We start from the raw sequence: 19,592 nt of genomic DNA on the forward strand, positions 1-19,592 counted from the left end.
GTTGGGGCAAAAGGATTGCTTGAGTCCAGGAGTTCGAGGCTGCAGTAAGCCACGGTTGTACACCACTGCACTCCAGCCTAGGCGATGGAGGGAGACCCTGTCTCACAAAAACAGACAACAACAACAAAAAACAGTAAGTAACAGAAGTTCTTGAGTTTGCAGGATAGCGGATAAGAAAAGAAACAACTTGCTGAAATGCTGAAAATCCTTTCATTTATAAGATAACAAAACTGGCTGAAATCAGTTGGAACCAGTGTGGCCAACTAGAGTCTGTGCAGAACCAGCTTGCTGATGTCACAGCCTAAATTTCCATCATGTTTCAGATAGCTCCCTCTGAATTTGCACATGTGACCCATGAGTTAGCATGAGAAGATAACCGTGAATCCTCAAGGACTCTGCCCATCTCCCCCTTCCTTCCACTAATCACCTGTTAATCCAACCCCAAATCTTGTCTAATAAAATGACTGCCTTAAAGCCAGCAGGGAGACAGATTTGAGCTGGATGCCTGTTTCCTTGGGAGTCAACTTTTCTTTTTACCTTTTTGTTGAGACAGAGTCTTACTCTGTGGCAGGCTGGAGTGCAGTGGCACAATCTCCACTCACTGTAGCCTGGGTTCAGGCGGTTCTCCTGCCTCAACCTCCCGAGTAGCTGGCATCTGCCACCACACCCAGCTAATTTTTGTATTTTTAGTGCACACAGGGTTTCACCATGTTGGCCAGGCTGGTCTCGAACTCCAGACCTCACCTGGCTGATCCTTTTTTTTTTTTTTTTGAGACAGTCTCACTCTGTCGCCCAGGTTGGAGTGCAGTGGTGCTATCTCTGCTCACTGCAAGCTCCGCCCCCTGGGTTCACACCATTCCCCTGCTTCAGCCTCCTGAGTAGCTGGGACTACAGGCACCCGCCACCATGCCCGGCTAATTTTTTGTATATTTAGTAGAGACGGGATTTCACCGTGTTAGCCAGGACGGTCTCAATCGCCTGACCTTGTGATCCACCCACCTCGGCCTCCCAAAGTGCTGGGATTACAGGCGTGAGCCCCTGCACCCGGCCCCGACTGACCCTTTTAAACTTTACCTCAAATATGTAGTGGTGGCTGTTTTCAATTTTTGTATAAATGGATTCACACTCTAGATATCCTATGACTTGTTTTCTTTCTATAACAATATGAATAATTGGCCAGGCATGATGGCTCACACCTGTAATCCTAGCACGTTGGGAGGCTGAGGCAGGCAGATCACCTGAGGTCAGGAGTTCCAGATCAGCCTGGGCAACATGGTGAAACCCTGTCTCTACTAAAAATGCAAAAATTAGCCAGGCGTGGTGGTGGGCACCTATAATCCCAGCTACTCGGGAGATTGAGGTGGGAGAATCACTTGAACCTGGGGGGGTGGAGGTTGCAGTGAGCCGAGAATGCACCATTGCACTCCAGCCTGGGCGACAAAGTGAAACTCCATCTCTCTCTCTCTCTCTATATATATATATAAATTATTTTGTCCTGGAGGTTATAGGTTGTTTTACTGTGACATTAGGAAAGATACAGCTAGCAGAGAAGTCAATGATTTCATGAATATTATTAAATCTTTACACTAAAAATATGAATTGGGGCCAGGTGCGGTGGCTCACACCTGTAATCCCATCACTTTGGGGGGCTGAGGCAGGCGGATGACCTGAGGTCAGGAGTTCAAGACTTACCTGGCCAACATGGTGATACCCTGTCTCTATAAAAATACAAAAATTAGCCAGGCATGATGGTGGCTAATCTCAGCTACTCAGCTGTAATCCCAGCTACTCAGGGAGGCTGAGGTGGGAGAATTGCTTGAACCTGGGAGGCAGAGGTTGCAGTGAGCTGAGATTGCACCTACATATATACATATGAGTTGAGGCTGGGTGCGGTGGCTCACACCTGTAATCCCAGCACTTTGGGAGGCCGAGGCAGGTGGGTCACTTGAGGTCAGGAGTTGGAGACCAGCCTGGTCAACATGGTGAAATCCTGACTCTACTAAAAGTACAAAAATTAGCCAGATGTGGTGGCGCATGCCTGTAATCCCAGCTACTCAGGATGCTGAAGCGTAAGAATTGCTTGAACCTGGGAGGTGGAGGTTGCAGTGAGCCAAGATTGTGCCACTGCACTCCAGCCTGGGTGATAGAATGAGACTCTGTCTCAAAAAAAAAAAAAAAAAATATATATATATATATATATGTGTGTGTGTGTGTGTGTGTGTGTATGTATATATAAACAAGCACAGAAGTCAATGATTTCATGAATATTATTAAGTTAAATCTTTACATTAAAAATATAAGTTGAGTTTTGCATACACCACCATTGCCTCCAGGGGCCCCATACTATCAGCCATGGTTAACCCCACCAAGTTCTTCGATGAGCCCCTGGGCCGCATCTCCATCCAGCTGTTTGTAGACAAGTTTCCAAAGACAGCAGAAAGTGTTAATGCTCTGAGCATTGGAGAGAAAGGATTTGGTTATAAGGGTTCCTGCTTTCACAGAATTATTCCAGGGTTTATGTGTCGGGGTGGTGACTTCACATACCACAATGGCACTGGTGGCAAGTCCATCTATGGGGAGAAATTTGATGATGAGAACTTCATCTTGAAGCAGACAGGTCCTGGCATCTTGTCCAAGGCAAATGCTGGACCCAACACAAACGGTTCCCAGTTTTTCATCTGCACTGCCAAGAGTGAGTGGTTGGATGGCGAGCATGTGGTCTTTGGCAAGGTGAAAGAAGGCATGAATATTGTGGAGGCCATGGAGGGTTTGGGGTCCAGGAATGGCAAGACCAGCAAGAAGATCACCACTGCTGACTGTGAATGACTCTAATAAGCTTGACTTGTGTTTGTGTTGTTTCGGTTTTGAGAAGGTTTCACTCTTGCCTTCCAGGCTGGAGTGCAATGTCACAATCTCGGCTCACTGCAACCTCCGCCTCCCAGGTTCAAGTGATTCTCCTGCCTCAGCCTCCTGAGTAACTGGGATTACAGGTGAGCACCACCACGCCTGGCTAATTTTTGTATTTTTAGTAGAGACAGAGTTTCACCATGTTGGACAGGCTGGTCTTGAACTACTGACCTCAGGTGATCCTCCCACCTTGGCTTCCCAAAGTGCTGGGATTACAGGCTTGTGCCACTGTGCCCAGTCGACTTATGTTTTATCTTAACCTTGAGACCATTCCTTCTGTAGCTCAGGAGAGCACTCCTCCACCACCCCATTTGCTCACAGAGTCCTAGAATCTTTGTGCTCTCACTGCAGTTCCCTTTGAGCTCCAAGATTTCCTTCTTCCCTTCCATGCCTAGCTGGATTGCAGAGTCAAGTTTATGATTATTAAATAAAAACTAAATAATGACAACAAAAAATATGAGTTGATTTAAATAAAAATATCAAGTAAATATTAGTATAGGCAGCAAGCGGATATGGCAAAAAAAATCACTAAAATTTGAATGCGAATGGCTAAAATTCAGGAAATATGGCTTTAATAAAAACAGATAGAAGCTGTGGCATATGCTTGTAGTCCCAGCTGACGCGCAGGAGAGAGGAGTGCTTGAGCCTGGAAGTTCAGGCCCAGCCTGGGCAACATAGTGAGACCTTGTCTCAACAACAAAAATGAAAAAAATCAACAACAACAAAAATAAACACAGATACATCTAAAATTGCTCTGGATCTTTGGAACAGGTCTGCCCTGATGTGGTGCTTTATGGGCCTGGGCACCCTGGCACAAGCCCTTTCTGGCACGAGGAGAAGCTGATGAGATTCATGCTTACCGCCAGCTTGCTCCAGGCCACGTTCAGCCACCAGCACCATGGCCTTGTGCCTCCCTCATCTCTGTTCTCTCCCTGGGATTTCCCCCAGGCTTGACTCTTCTCTCAATTCCTCTGTGCATGGCCTGAACTTGCCTTTGCAACCTGGCGTGGATCAAACTGGCTTCCTAGTTTCTGTCCCCCAGCTCCATTCACCCTTGAGCACTGGCCTCACTTCGTCACCTCTTTCTGTATCTACACCCTTTGCCACTTCACTTTGCAGTGCCCTCTCAATGTGACTCTGGGCTGGTCATGAGACCTGTGTTGACCAATCGAACCAGGCTGAAGTGACAGTGCACCAGTTCCAGAGGCCCTGAGTGTCTCCATGCCATCTTGTGCATTTCTGCCGTCTCTAAGGGGACAAAATCAGCAGGTCCTAGGATAAGGGTGAAGTATGTGGAGCAGAGCTGCCTCAGCCAAGCCTTCAACTTCCAGCAGCACTCCAGCCCTCCCACAAACTCATGAAAAATAAGACATCATTGTTTTTTTCAGCCATTGAGCTTTGGAGTGTCCATGTGTCGGTTAGCTGTGGCTGTGTATTTGTTACAGAGCAGAAAATTCTTGCACAAGTGGGATCAAGCATTTTCCCACTTTCATAACTATGCCCCATGGCGTCGCCACTGATATTGCTCTGCCTAGCACTGGGAAGAGGAGGTAGTGAGGGCAAATGGAGCCCCTTTTGCCCAGTCCAGGGAGCAATAGGCAACTGTCACCCACAAACGACATGGCTCCCACAATCTACTTCCCAGAAGACAGTCCTACCTAGCTGGGACTGGAGGTAGGATACAATTTAGAGGTGTATTCCAGCCCCAGGGTGCTGGGTGAGGCCTGGGGATGCGTCCCGGCCCACAAGACAGAATTGGAATCTTCATGTCCGCCAGATTCTGGGCCTCTCTCTCCTGTGTCACAGATGGGAATTCTTTCCACATTCTTGCCAGTGGACCTTCTCACTCTTTTCCAGGCTCCTTGGAGGTCACTGCCCTGATGATAACATGGTCTTCCCTTCAAGGAAGCCACGTTTCTATGAGGGCTCTGGCATGTGCATTGGTGAGTCGAAGCTTGACTGTGTTATAGCTTCTCCGCTGTTAGTGTGGGGCTTGGGGGTTTTTACTTTAACCACATGGATTAGTCAGGGTCGTCCAGAGAAACAGAACAAACAGGATGGCGCTATAGACACAACTATAGATGTAGAAGAGGGGATTTATGATGGAGATTGGCCTGAGTGATTGGGAGCCTAAGAAGTCCCACAGTATGTCGTCTGCAAGTTGAAGAACCAGGGAAGTTGATGGTGTCATTCAGTTTGAGCTTGAAGTTCTGAGAACCAGGAGCTTCGATGTCCCAGGGCAGGAGAAGGTGGATGTCCCAGGTCCAGAAGTGAGTGAATTTGCTTTTCCTCTGTCTTTTTGTTCTATTTGGGCCCTTGGTGGATTGAATGTCGCCCACCTACATTGGTGAGGGCAGATGTGTTTTACTCGGTCTACTGATTCGAGTACCAATCTCTCTGAAAACACCCTACTAGATGTACCCAGAAATAATGCTGCACCTGCTATCTGGGTATCCCTTAACCCAGTCAAGTTGACACCTAAAAGTAACCATCACACCACACTTTCACAAACACATGTGTGCTTGCGGACTCGCCTTTTCCAATGGTTTTGCCTGCCTCCTCCACAAGCACAGGCAAAGTCAGTTTCAAGGACAGGAGTCCCCCACTGTTGCTTGGTGTACTGGTGATCTAAACAAATACATGCATTAAAGGGAATTTCTGTCATTTTTTAACCACCATACTTTCATCCCTGGTCCTCATGACCCCTTGATTTCTTTCTGAGGAATGCCCTCCCTCCCACTGTGATAACAGAGGGGCCAGGCTCTCCGTCTGTCTCCCAGCTCTAGGAGAGCCAGAGGTTGAGCCCCAGGCCAGAGCTCAGCCAATCAGAGGCTGTCCTGTGAGCAAGTGACGCCAGGACTGATGGGATGGCCGGAATGTGTGGTACACAGATGCAACAGCATCACGCTAACCAGACCGTGTCCCTGTGAGAGCTGGGGTGGGACTCCACTGCTCGGCTCCCAGGGCTCCCAGGAGCTCTGCCTGCCCTCAGCTTCCTGTGTAGGCTCTCTGCACCCCCTCTTTAAAAAAAAAAAAATTAAAAAAAATTTTTTTTAGATGAAGTCTCACTTTGTAGCCCAAGTTGGAGTACAACAGTGTGATCTCAGCTCACTGCAACCTCTGCCTCCTGGGTTCAGGTGGTTCTCCTGCCTCAGCCTCCCAAGTAGCTGGGATCACAGGCATGCACTACCACGCCCTGCTAATTTTTGTATTTTCAGTAGAGACGGGGTTTCACCATGTTGGCCAGGCCGGTCTGGAACTACTGACCTTAGGTGATCCCCCTGCCTTGGCCTCTCAAAGTGCTGGGATTGCAGGCGTGAGTCACCGCGCCTGGCTGCACCCTCCCTAGTTGATCCTTCTTGCTTGGTTAGGCAGAGACAGCCTCCAGTTCTTACAACTACAAGGCCGACACATGAAGGACAAAATGTTTCGGTTAATAATGTTTTCATGTGTATAAGTCCTGTTTTTGTTTTCCAGTTGAATTGAAAGTTCCTTCTGGGCAGGAACTCTTTTTTTTCCTTTACCCTGGGTCCAGGACTTGGCATGCAGTAGATTCTAGGGCAGAGCTGGAGGCGGGTGGAGGCTGCCTAGAGCCAGAAGGCTTGTATTGAGGTCCATCCCCGCACTCACTCACTGTGGGACCTTGGCTGAGTCCCGCGGCATTTTCAGTCTCGACATTGCATCAATTAAACGGGTGTGATGCTTATAATGATCACCCTCCTTCGAGGCCTCAGGCCTCTGTGAGGTTTTAATGAACGAAGGCTAAAGAAGCTCCACAGAGATGGTGACTTGCCCAGAGCACAGCTCTTGCCCTCAAGGAAGAGACACTCGAGCAAATAGGCAACTGGAAACAGGATGGCTTCATGGGCATGTGTGACTTACACAGGGCCCTGCACTCAGAAGAATCACATGACTGACTTAGGCTCTGCAGCTGCCATCTTGAAATTCTTAATAACTTTTTAACGGTGTTGGGGGTGGGATTGCGGGGGGACAGTCTACACTTTCATTTTGCACTGGGTCACACAAATTATGTAGCTAGTTCTGATTAAAATGCAGCAAGAACTAACATGAGACTGGACACAGAAACCAGACCCCAGAGCACATACCATATGAGTCCATTGGTATGAAGTTTGAAAACAGATGGCACTAACCTAAAGGACTGGAAGTTGGAATAGTGGTTACCAGGGCTAGGGGGAGGAAGGGATGGTGGATGGTGAACAAAAGGACCTTGGAGGGCTCCTGGGGTTCTAGGAATTCCTTCCTTCCTTCCTTCCTTCCTTCCTTCCTTCCTTCCTTCCTTCCTTCCTTCCTTCCTTCCTTCCTTCCTTCCTTCCTTCCCTCTCTCCCTCCCTCTCTCTCTGTCTCTCTCTCTCTCTCTTTCTTTCTTCATCTTACTTTTTCTTTGTTTTTATTTCAATAGGCTTTTGGGAAACAGGTGGTGTTTGCTTACATGAATAATTTCTTTAGCAGTGATTTCTGAGATTTTGGTGCACCCATCACTTGAGTAAAAATGTTCTCTCTTTCTTTCTCCCTCCCTCCCTCCCTCCCTCCCTCCCTCCCTCCTTTCTTTCTTTCCTTCCTTCCTTCCTTCCTTCCTTCCTTCCTTCCTTCCTTCCTTCCTTCCTTCCTTCCTTCCTTCCTTCCTTCCTTCCTTCCTTCCCTCCTTCCACAGAATCTTATTTTGTTGCCCAGGCTGGAGTGCAGTGGTGCAATTATAGCTCACTGCAGCCTCAACCTCCTGGACTCAAGTGATCTTCCTGCCCCAGCCTCCCAAGTAGCTAGGACTACAAGAATGTGCCCACATGCCTGGCTAATTTTAAACAAATTTTTATAGAGAAGGGATCTCACTATGTTGCCTAGACTGGTCTTGAACTCCTGGCCTCAAGTGATCTTTCCACATCAGTCTTCCAAAGTGCTGGGATTGCAGGCATGAGCCACCTCGCCCAGACTTAGAAATGTTCTATTTCTTGACCTGAGAGCTGGATATACAAGCTTGCTCACTGTGTTAAAATTCGCGAAGGATTTGTGCACTTTTCTGCATATGTGTTAAACTGCAGTACAAGGTTAAAAGAAAATGTGTGAAATGATGTACACATTGCAAAGGAAAGTCCAGGGAGCTGAGCTTGACCCACCTTGGGGGTGCTCAGAGAAGGCTTCCCTGGAGAGGGGCCTGGGTAAGATCCTGAAGGAGGAGGGTGGGAGTTGGGGAGTTTTGTGGCTCCCCACTAAGGGATGATGTGCCTGTCTGGCAGGAGCTAGACACATGCATGGCCCAGGAGAGCACCTGCTTGTACTGAGTCTGGCTCTGCCTGGGAGCTTGAGGATGCAAATGAATTAGAGACACAAAGACCAGCCTGTGGGGGCCCTGGACTCTACCCTCTGGGCTCGAGACTCCAGCTGCAGTGTGGAGGGCAGCCTGGGGTGGGAGATGGGAGGCAGGGAGACCTTGCAGAGGCCACTGGACTTTCCAGGTAAGCAGCATTGGGCTGGAGGAGTGTAGACAGGAGAATGGATTCTGGAGACTTTTTTTCCAGTGGTAGCTGTGGTGGTTTTCACATAGGATCACAAATTCCTTGGCATTTGTCCTGTCAAGAGATGAAGTCTAATTTCATCCCTTATTTTTTATTTTTATTTTTTTTTTCTGAGATGCAGTCTTGCTCTCTTGCTCAGGCTGGAGTACAGTGGTGCAATCTCAGCTCATTGCAACCTCCGCCTCCGCCTCCCAAGTTCAAACGATTCTTCTGCCTCAGCCTCCTGAGTAGCTGGGATTACAGGCACATGCCACCATACCCGGCTAATTTTGTGTTTTAGTAGAGATGGGGTTTCACCATATTGGCCAGGGTGGTTTCAAACTCCTGACCTCAGGTGAGCCGCCTGCTTCGGCCTCCGTAAGTGCTGGGATTACAAGCACAAGCCACTGCACCCGGTTTTTTTTTTTTTTTTTTTTTTCCAGACAGAGTCTCACTCTGTCACCCAGGCTGGAGTGCTGGAGTGCTGTGGCATGATCTCAGCTCACTGCAACCTCCACCTCCTGGGTTGAACCAATTCTCATGCCTCAGCCTCCCGAGTAGCTGGCATTACAGACACCTGCCATCATGCCTGGCTAATTTTTGTATTTTTAGTAGAGATAGGGTTTTGTTATGTTGGTCAGGCTGGTCTCAAACTCCTGACCTCAAGTGATCTGCCCACCTTGGCCTCCCAAAGTGCTGGGATTATAGGCATGAGCCATGGTGCCCGGCCTAATTCCATCCCCTTTGAATGTGAGCTGGCCTTAGTGACTTGCTTCTGATGAGTAGAATGTGGCTGAAGGGATACTGCGCGACATCCCAGGCTAGATTAAAAAAGGTCATGCCACTTCTGCCTGGCTCCCTTGGAACTCAACAGCCATCCTGCAAAGAAGCCCAGACTATAAGGAAAGGCCACATTCGGGTGATCTGGTTGACTGCCCTATGGAGATCCCAGGTGACAGTGAATCTCAAGTCCAGATACGTGCAAGCAGAAGTTTTCAAGACGACCTCAGCTGCATGAGCCTCTGAATGAGAGCTGCCTGCTGCCTGGCTTCCTGGCTGGGAGCCGTGATTTTTGCCACTAAGTTTGGCTGGTTTGTTAGCAGCAAGAAAACAGCAGCCTAGGCTGTTTCGAGGAATTACTAGAGAAGCTTAAAAAATTCCCACCACCCAGGTCATGCCCAAGCATTATTTTTCAGAGCTCCCAACGCGCATCTGAGGTTGAGAAGCACTGCAGGAGGCCAACCCTGAGGCCTCCGAACCTCAGTGGAGACAGCAGGCTGGGTCGACTTCACGAAACACCCCTTTCCTTTCCGCCACCTCCCTTCACTCAGCTCTCTTTTGTCCCCGCCCACTTGTTTCCGTCTTCAGTTCCTGGTAGATGAAAGGGATCCATTTAAGTGGCAGGGACTTTGAAATCAGTGTGTCAGTCCCTGATGCTTGTTTTATTTTCAAAGCAACATAGGAGAATGGATGTGGAGGGGAAGCGGGGAGGCTCTCAAGGGCGGCAGTGGGAATAGGATTGCCAGATAAAATACATTAAATTTGAATTTCAGATAAACCATGAATTTTCTTTTTGGTAGAAGGATGCTCCGAATATTACATGGACATACTTATACTAAAGGATTACTTGTTGTTCATCTGAAATTCAAATTTAGGTGAATGACCTATATTTTTATTTGCTAAACCTGGCAACTCTAAGTGTGAAGCCAGGTCAAGGTGACACCCAGGACTCATCTAGGGATGTTTGCAGACTCCCAAGTCCCTTCACCAGCAAAGCAGGAGACCTCTCAGGAATCCCCAAGCTCTTGCTCTTATTTAGGGAAAGTGAGGCTCCAAGACAGGAAGTAACACATTCAAAACAGGCAATTCTTGGTTTGCACATTATCGTGGTCACTAAACCCACGTATTTTGAAACCATGTTCTTGCTTTTTGCATGAAGGTTTTTGTATTGACATAAATTTTCAACTCTGTTGGGTAATGCCTGGGAGTGTGATTGTTGGGTTGTGTAAGTCTATGTTTGACTTTGTAAGAAACTGCCAAACTGTCTTCCAGAATGGCTGCACCATTTTATCTTCCCACCAGGAATGAAAGAGAGTTTCAATTTATCTCCATCCTTGCCAACACTTATCTTCCTTTAATTAAAAAAAAATTTAAGGCTGGGCGCAGTGACTCACGCCTGTAATCCCAGCACTTTGGGAGACTCAGGTGGGCAGATCACTTGAGGTCAGGAGTTGGAGATCAGTCTGGCCAACATGGTGAAACCCCATCTCAACTAAAAATACAAAAATTAGCAGGGTGTGGTGGGATGTGCCTGTAATCCCAGCTACTCGGGAGGCTGAGGCAGGAGAATGGCTTGAACCCAGGAGGTGGAGGTTGCAGTGAGCTGAGATCATGCCACTGCACTCCAGCCTGGGCCACAGAGTGAGACTCCATCTCAAAAAAATAAAGAAATAAAATAAAAAAATAAGAAATAATAGCTATGCTAGCAGCTGTGAGATGGTCTCTCATTGTGATTCAGATTTGCATTTCCCTAATAATTAGTGATATTGAGCATCTTTTCATGTGCCTATTGGCCATTTGTTTATCTTCTCTGGAGAAATAGCTATGCAAGTTCTTTGCTCATTTTGGGGTTTTCCATGAAACTCCTGCAGCTCAATGACAACAAAGAAAACAGTGCAATATATATGTGCTTGATATTAAACCCTTATATATAAAATACAAGATTTGCAAGTGTTTCTTCTCATTCTGTGTGTTATCTTTTCACTCTCTTGATAGTGTCTTTTTTTTTTTTTTTATTTGAGATGGAGTCTTGCTCTGTCTCCCAGGCTGGAGTGCAGTGGCCTGATCCCAGCTCACTGCAACCTCTGCCTCCAGGGTTCAAGAGATAATCCTGCCTCAGCCTCCCAAGTAGCTGGTACTACAGGTACCACCACCACACTGGGCTAATTTTTTGTATTTTTAGTAGAGATGGGGTTTCACCATGTTGGCCAGGCTGGTCTTGAACTCCTGACCTCAAGTGATCTGCCCACCTCAGCCTCACAAAGTGAGGGGATTACAGGAATGAACCACCACGCCCGGCTGATAGTGTCCTTTGATGCGTAAAAGTTTTTAATTTTGATGATGTCCAATTTACAGTTGTTTTCTTTTGCCTCCTGTGCTTTTGGTGGCTTATTTGAGAAACCACTGCCAAATCTAAGATCATGATTTGCCCCTGTGGATTCTGCTGAGTTTGACTTTAGGTCTTACATTCAGGTCTTTGATCAATCTTGAGTTAATTTTTATTCATAGTATAAGGCAAGGGTCCAACTTCATTCTTTTGCACGTGCATATCCAGCTTCCTTGGCACCATTTGTTTTGTTTTCTTTTTCTTTTTCTGTATACTTCTTATATAAGGCACCATTTATTAAAGAGACTGTTCTTTTCTTATTGAATGGTCTTGAAATTCTTGTCAAAAATCAGTACACGAGGGGGTTTATTTCTGGGCTCTTTATTCTAGTCTGTTGGACTATATGACTATCTGAGACCACAGTGTTTTTGTTTTTTTGTTTTCTGAGACAGAGTCTTGCTTTGTCCCCCAGGCTGGAGTGCAGTGGTGCGATCTCGGCTCACTGCAACCTCTGCCTCCCACATTCAAGTGATTCTCGTGCCTCAGCCTCCCAAGTAGTAGCTAGGAATACTATTAGCTGCCACCATGCCCAACTTTTTTTTTTTGTAGTTTAGTACAGGCAGGGTTTCACCATGTTGGCCAGGCTGGCCTCGAATTCCTGACCTCAAGTGATCCACCCACCTTGGCATCCCAATGTGTTGGGATTACAGGCATGAGCCACCATGCCTGGCCTCATAGTGTTTTGATGACTGTAGCTTTGTATTAAGTTTTGAAATCAGGAAGTATGAGACCTTCAACTTTGTTCTTGTTTTTCGGTTATTTTGGTTATTTGGGTCTCTTGAAATTCCATACAAATTTTAGGATCAGTTTCGCTACTTCCGCAAAAAAAAAAAAAAAAAAAAAAAAAAATTCCATTGGGATTGGATAGGAATTGCACTGAATCTGTAGATGGCTTTGGGGAACATTGTTGTATTAGTCTGCTTGAACTGCTATAACAAAATACCATGACAGGGTGGCTTAAACAATAGAAATTGATATTCCTCACAGCTCTGGAAACTAAGGGTCCATGATGTAGGTGTTGGAAAAGCCAGTTTCTCATGAAGTTTCTCTTCCTGGCTTGTCCATGACCACCTTCTTACTATATCCTTGGATGGGCTTTCCTTGCATGCAGAGGGAGAGAAAGCTCTCGGGTATCTCTGCCAGGATACGGACACTAATCCTATTGAACCAAGGCCCCACCTTCATTTGACATTAATTACTTCCATAAGGGCCCTATCTTCAGAAACAGTCACATTGGCTCTTAGGGCATTGACATATGCGTTCTGGAAGAACACAAACATTCAGCCCATAACAATCGTCATCTTTTTTTTTTTTTTGAGACGGAGTCTTGCTCTGTTGCCCGGGCTGGAGTGCAGTGGCCGGATCTCAGCTCACTGCAAGCTCCGCCTCCCGGGTTTACGCCATTCTCCTGCCTCAGCCTCCCGTGTAGCTGGGACTACAGGCGCCCGCCACCTCGCCCGGCTAGTTTTTTGTATTTTTTAGTAGAGACGGGGTTTCACCGTGTTAGCCAGGAAGGGCTCGATCTCCTGACCTCGTGATCCTCCCGTCTCGGCCTCCCAAAGTGCTGGGATTACAGGCTTGAACCACCGCGCCCGGCCAACAATCGTCATCTTAACAATATTGTCTTCCAATCCATGAACGCAAGATGTTCTTCCACATATTTCTGTTTAATTTCTTTTGGCAGTGTTTTGTAGTTTTCAATGTACAAATCTGGCTTGTCCTTGGTTAAATTTTTTACTAAATATTTTATTCTTGATGCTACTGTACATGGAATTGTTTTCTCAATTTTCTTTTCAGATTGCTGTTTCCTACTATATAGAAATATATATCCTATTATATAGAAACTGATTCTCATGTGTTGATTTTGTATCCTGCAGCTTTGCTGAATTCATTAGCTCTAACAGTTGTGTATGTGTGTGTGTTGGGTAGTATTCATTAGGATTTTCTACATATAAGATTATATCATCTACCAAGAGAGATAATATTACTTCTTGTCTTCTAACTTGACTGCCTTTTATTTCTTTAGCTTGCCTAATTGCTGTGACTAGAACTCCTAGTACTATGCTAAATAGTAGCGGTAAAAGTGTGCATCCTTGTCTTGTTCCCAGTTTAGAGGACAAAAATCTTCAGTCTTTCATGATTACGTTAGTTATGGGCTTTTCTTATATGGTCCTTATAATGTTGAAGACGTTCGTTTCTATTACTACTTTACTAAGTGTTTTATCTTGATGTTGGATATTGTCAAATGCTTTTTCAGCATCATTTGACATGATGATGATGATGATGATGATGATGATGATGATGATGATGATTGAGACACAGTCTTGGTCTGTCACCCAGGCTGGAGTGCAGTGGCACGATCTCAGCTCACTGCAACCTCTGCCTCCCAGGCTCAAGCGATTGTCCTGCCTCAGCCTCCCAAGTAACCGGGATTACAGGTGTCTGCCACCGTACCCAGCTAATTTTTGTATTTTTATTAGAGATGGGGTTTCACCATAATGGCCAGGCTAGTCTTGAATTCCTGACCTCAGGTGATTCACCTGCCTCGGCCTCTCAAAGTGTTGGGATTACAGGCATGAGCCACCGTGCCAGGCCCATTTGAGATTATTATGTGGCTTTCCCCCTTCATTCTATTTTTTTTTTTTTTTGAGACTGAGTTTCCCTCTTGTTGCCCAGGCTGGAGTGCAGTGGCATGATCTCAGTTCACTGCAACCTCTGCCTCCCGGGTTCAAGCAATTCTCCTGCCTCAGCCTCCTGAGTAGCTGGGATTACAGGTGCCCACCACCACACCCAGCTAAGTTTTTGTATTTTTAGTAGAGACAGAATTTCACCATGTTGGCCAGGCTGGTCTCGAACTTCTGACCTCAGGTGATCCTCCCGCCTCAGCCTCCCAAAGTGCTGGGATTGCAGGTGTGAGCCACCATGCCCGGCCTACATCAATTTATTTTTATATGGTGAATCACCATTGTGTCTCTGGAATAAATTCCACTTGTTCATGGTATAAAATCTTACAAATATACTGCCAAATTTGTTAGTATTTTGTTGAGAATTTTTGTGTCTATGTTCATAAGGAACAGTGGTCTGCAGTTTTCTTTTCTCTCAGTGTCTTTGTCTTGCTGGCCTGAGAGAATGTGTTCTTTCCTTTTCAATTTTTCAGAAGAATTTGAGAAGGATTTGTGTTACTTCTTTAAATGTTTAGTAGAATTCATCTTGAAATAATCTGTTCCTGGGTATTTTTGTTGGCAAGTTTTTGATTACTGATTCAATATCCTTACTTGTTATAGATCCAATCAGATTTTCTATTTCTTCTTGAGTCAGTTTTGGTAGTTTGTGTTTTTCTAAAAATTTGTACATTTCATCTAAGGTTTTCCAATTTTTTGGAGTACAATTGTTTATAGTATTATCCAATTTATTTCTGCAAAACAGTACTGTCTCACTTTCATTTTTGATTTAAATAATTTGACTCTTTTCTCTTTTTTTCTCAGTCAATTTTGTTGATCTTTAAAAACATCAACTTTTGACCAGGTGCAGTGGCTCACTCCTGTAATCCTAGCATTTTTGGAGGCTGAGGTGGGTGGATTGCCTGAGCTCAGGAGTTCAAGACCAGCCTGGGCAGCATGATGAAACGCCGTCTCTACTAAAATACAAAAAAATTAGCCGGACGTGGTGGCTTGCACCTGTAATCTCAGCTACTCAGGAGGCTGAGGCAGGAGAATTGCTAGAATCTGGGAGGCAGAGGTTGCAGTGAGCTGAGACTGTGCCACCGCACTCCAGCCTGGGCAACAGACTGAGACTCAGTCTCTTAAAAAAAAAAATCAACTTTTATTTTCATTGATTTCCTCTATCATTTTTCTATTTTCTGTTTTGTATTTCTGCACTCTAATCTTTGTTATTCCTTCTTTCTTTTTTCTTTCCTTTTTTTTTTTTTTTTTTTTTTGAGATGGAGTCTTGCTCTGTCACCCAGGCTGGAGTGCAGTGGTGCCATCTTGGCTCACTGCAACCTCCTGCCTCCCAGGTTCCAGCGATTCTCCTGCCTCTGTCTCCCAAGTAGCTGGGATTACAAGTGCCTGCCACCATGCTAGGCTAATTTTTGTATTATTAGAAGAGATGGGGTTTCACCATGTTGGCCAGGCTGGTCTTGAACTCCTGACCTTAGGTGATCCACCTGCCTTGGCCTCACAAAGTGCTGGGATTACAGGCATCAGCCACCGTGCCCAGCCTTATTCCTTCTTTGTGCTAGCTTTGGTTTTAGTTTACTCTTCTTTTTCTAGTTACCCAACCCAGATAGTTAAGTTATTGCTATGTTAGTTTGCTAGGGCCATGACAACACTTTACCATGAAGTGAGTAGCTTAAACAATAGAAATTTATTTCCTCACAATTCTGGAAGCTGAAAGTCCAAGATCAAGGTGTCAGCAGGGTTGATATTTTCTCAGGCCTCACCCCTTGGCTTGCAGATGCTGCTTTCTCACTATAATCCCACATGGTTTTTCTTATGTGTACATACATGCTACTGTTCACATCTCTTCTTCTCTGTTATGACATGAGGTCTTGCTCTGTAGCCCAGGCTGTAGTGCAGTGGTGAGCTCATGGCTCACCGCAGCTTCGACCTCTTGGGCTCAAACAATCCTCCTGCCTCAGCCTCCCAAGTAGCTGTGCCACCACACCTGGCTTATTTTTTTTTTTGGAGACCAGGTCTCACTATGTTGCTCAGGATAGTCTTGAATCCTGGGCTCAAGTGATCCACCTGCCTTGGCCTCCCAAGGGATTGCTAGCATAAGTGCTGGGATTACAGGCATGAGCCAATGTGACCATATTATTTTCTTGCTTTCCATCCTTTCAAATCTTTTGATCTAAAGTAAGTCTCTTGTAGACAGCATATAAATTAATAATTTTTAGAAATCCATTCCGTCAATCTCTGCCCTTTAATTAGACAGTTTAGTTCATTTACATTTAAAGCAATTAAAATAAAGGATTTAATTCTGCCATTTATTTAATAACTATTTGCTTTTCTGTATATTTTTTGTATTTTGTTCCTCAATTCCTCCACTATTACATTTTTTCGGTATTTAATATATTTTAGTGTACCATTTTGATTCCCTTTTTCTTTCCCTGTCTGTATATTTTTCAGTTATTTTCTTAGTGGTTACCTTGGGGATCACAATTAGCATCTTAAATTTATAACACCCTAATTTGAATAATACCAACTTAGTTTTAATAGGATACAAATACTTTGCTCATATACATCTCTGTCCCTCCCTCTTTATATTATTGTCTCAGATCATATCTTTATACATTCTGTGCCCATTAATGTAGATTTATAATTATTGTTTCATGCATTTGCCCTTTAAATGATAGGTGAAAAACGAAGAATTACAAACCAAACCTACAATAGTACTGGCTTTTATATTTACCAATGTATGCAGTTACTATTTTTATCAGTGTTCTTTTTTTCTCATTATGGCTTTGAATTACTATCAAGTGTCCTTTCATTTCAGTCTGATGGATTCACTTTAGCAGCTCTCGTAGAGCAGGGCTACCAGCAATGAGTTTTCCCTGCATTTATTTATCTGAAAATGTCTTAATTTCTTCTTCATTACTGAAGGATAGTTTGTCTGGTAGGAAATTCTTGGTTGACAGTCTTTTTTTTTTTTTCTTTTCAGGACTTTAACTGTGTTATTCCACTGTCTCTGGGCCTCTATGGTTTCTCTTCTTTTCTTTTCCTTTCTTTTTTTTTCTTTTTTTTTTGTTTGAGATGGAGTTTTGCTCTTGTGCCCAGACTGGAGTGCAATGGCGTGATCTCAGCTCACTGCAACCTCCATCTCCCGGGTTCAAGTGATTCTCCTGCTTCAGCCTCCTGAATAGATGGGATTACAGGTGCCCACCAACATGCCTGGCTAATTTTTGTATTTTTAGTAGAACAGGGTTTCACCATGTTGGTCAGGCTGGTCTTGAACTCCTGACCTCAGGTTATCTGCCCGCCTCGTCCTCCCAAAGTGCTGGAATTACAGGCATGAGCCACTGCACCCAGCTCCTCTATGGTTTCTGATGAAAACTTAGCTATTAATGTTACCAAGGACTCTTTGTACCTTACAAGTTGTTCCTCTCTTGCTGCTTTCCAGATTCTCTTTCTGTCTCTGATTTTTGACAATCTGGCTATGAGTCTCAATATGAATCTCTGAGTTTCTCCTGCTTGGAATTTGTTAAGCTTCTTGGATGTGTATGTTCATATCTTTCATCAAATTTGGGAAGTTTTCAGCCATTATTTCTTCAAATTTCTTTTCTGTCCCTTTCTGTTCCTCTTCTCCTTCAGGAACTTCTACTATGCATATGTTGATATATGCTTGATGGCATCACATGGATCTATCAGGCTCTGCTCATTTTTCTTTCTGTTTTTTTTTTTGAGATGGAGTCTCACTCTATTACCCAGGCTGGAGTGCAGTGGAATGATCTCAGCTCACTGCAACCTCCTCTTTCTTGATTCAAGTGATTCTTGGCCTTCAGCCTCCCCAGTAGCTAGGATTACAGGGCGCGTCACAATGCTCGGCTAATTTTTGTATTTTTAGTAGAGATGGGGTTTCACTATGTTGGCCAGGCTGGTCTCAAACTCCTGAATCCAAGTGATCCACCCACCTCAGCCTCCCAAAATGCTGGGATTACAGGTATGAGCCACAATGGCCAGCCTATTTTTCCTTTTTTTTTTTTCTCTCTCTTTACAACTGGACAATTTCAATTGCCTTATCTTCAAGTTTGCTGATTCTTTCTTCTTCCTGACTCTTCAGATCAGCTTTTTGACCTCTCTAGTGAATTTCTAAATTCCAGCTATTGTACTTTTTGGCTCCAGGATTTCTATTTTGTTCCTTTTTGTAAGATTAAACTATCTCTTTGTTGGCCTTCCCTATTTGTTCATACATTATTTTGGTTTCCTTTAGCTCATTGGGCATAAGACAGTTGACTTAATGTCTTTGACTAACGTTTCCAATGTAAGGGCTTCCGTGGGGATGGTTCCTATCCAATTATTTTTCTCCCCCCATGAATGGGCTATACTTTCCTTTTTCTTTGTATGCTTTGTAATATTTTGTTGAGCACTTGGCATTATTGTGGTAACTGAAAATCAGATTCTCCTCCTCTTCAGGGATTGTTGATTTTTGCTTGTTGAGGGTTGCAGCCATCTGTTTGTTTAGAGACTTTTCCAAACTATGTTTGCAAAGTGTGTAGTCCTTATTGGATGGGGTTACTGAAGTTTTTGTTTCATAATCTTTATAGGCAACCAGTGACTTGGAAATGATATCTGTAAATTTCTGGCTCCAAAAAGGTGTTCTTTCCTTTCAAATCTCCTGATGGATGCTGCCACAGGAAGCAGAAGAGGGCTGAAACCAATACAGGAGTCCATGCTAATCCCTCAGGACTCAAAAATTCCCCAATTTTTGGAGGACAAGGATCATCTTGCCTACCTTGCAACCAGCCAACCATTCCAGGAAAGCTATTCCTACAGCCCCATGGTGGGGTGAGGGCTGAGAAATGGGGCATGGCAGCTGTTTTTGCATCCATCCTGTTGTTCTCTTACCAACAACCAGCAGCCTCTTTTTTCACCAAGAACTCTCCTGGCTGTTTATTCATGTCTCATGAGGTTTGCCCGGCTAATTTTTTGTATCTTTAGTAGAGATGGGGTTTCACCATATTGGCCAGGCTCATCTCAAAATCCTGACCTCAGGAGATCCACCTGCTTTGGGCTCCCAAAGTTCTGGGATTACAGATGTGAATTACTGCTCCCAGTCAAGGCTGGGTAATTTGTAAAGAAAGGAGGTTTATTTGGCTCACAGTTCTGTAGGCCATGCAAGGATGTGGCACCAACGTCTGCTTGGTTTCTGGTGAGGCCTCAGGAAGCTTCCAATCATGGTGGAAGGCAAATGGGGAGCTGCACATCACATGGCAAGTGGAAATAAGAGCAAGGGAGCAAGAGAGGAAGAAGGAGGTGCCAGGCTCTTTTAAACAACCAGCTTTCATGTGA

General features: G+C 44.9%; 1 pseudogene; it reads left to right on the top strand.

Annotated features, from left to right (window-relative positions):
- The first annotated feature begins 2,352 nt into the window (after positions 1-2,352).
- LOC141409148 (peptidyl-prolyl cis-trans isomerase A pseudogene) lies at positions 2,353-2,826 on the top strand (annotated as a pseudogene).
- The last annotated feature ends 16,766 nt before the right edge of the window (positions 2,827-19,592 follow it).

This window comes from Macaca fascicularis, chromosome 19 (genome assembly GCF_037993035.2).
Source record: "Macaca fascicularis isolate 582-1 chromosome 19, T2T-MFA8v1.1".
Lineage (NCBI taxonomy): Eukaryota > Metazoa > Chordata > Mammalia > Primates > Cercopithecidae > Macaca > Macaca fascicularis.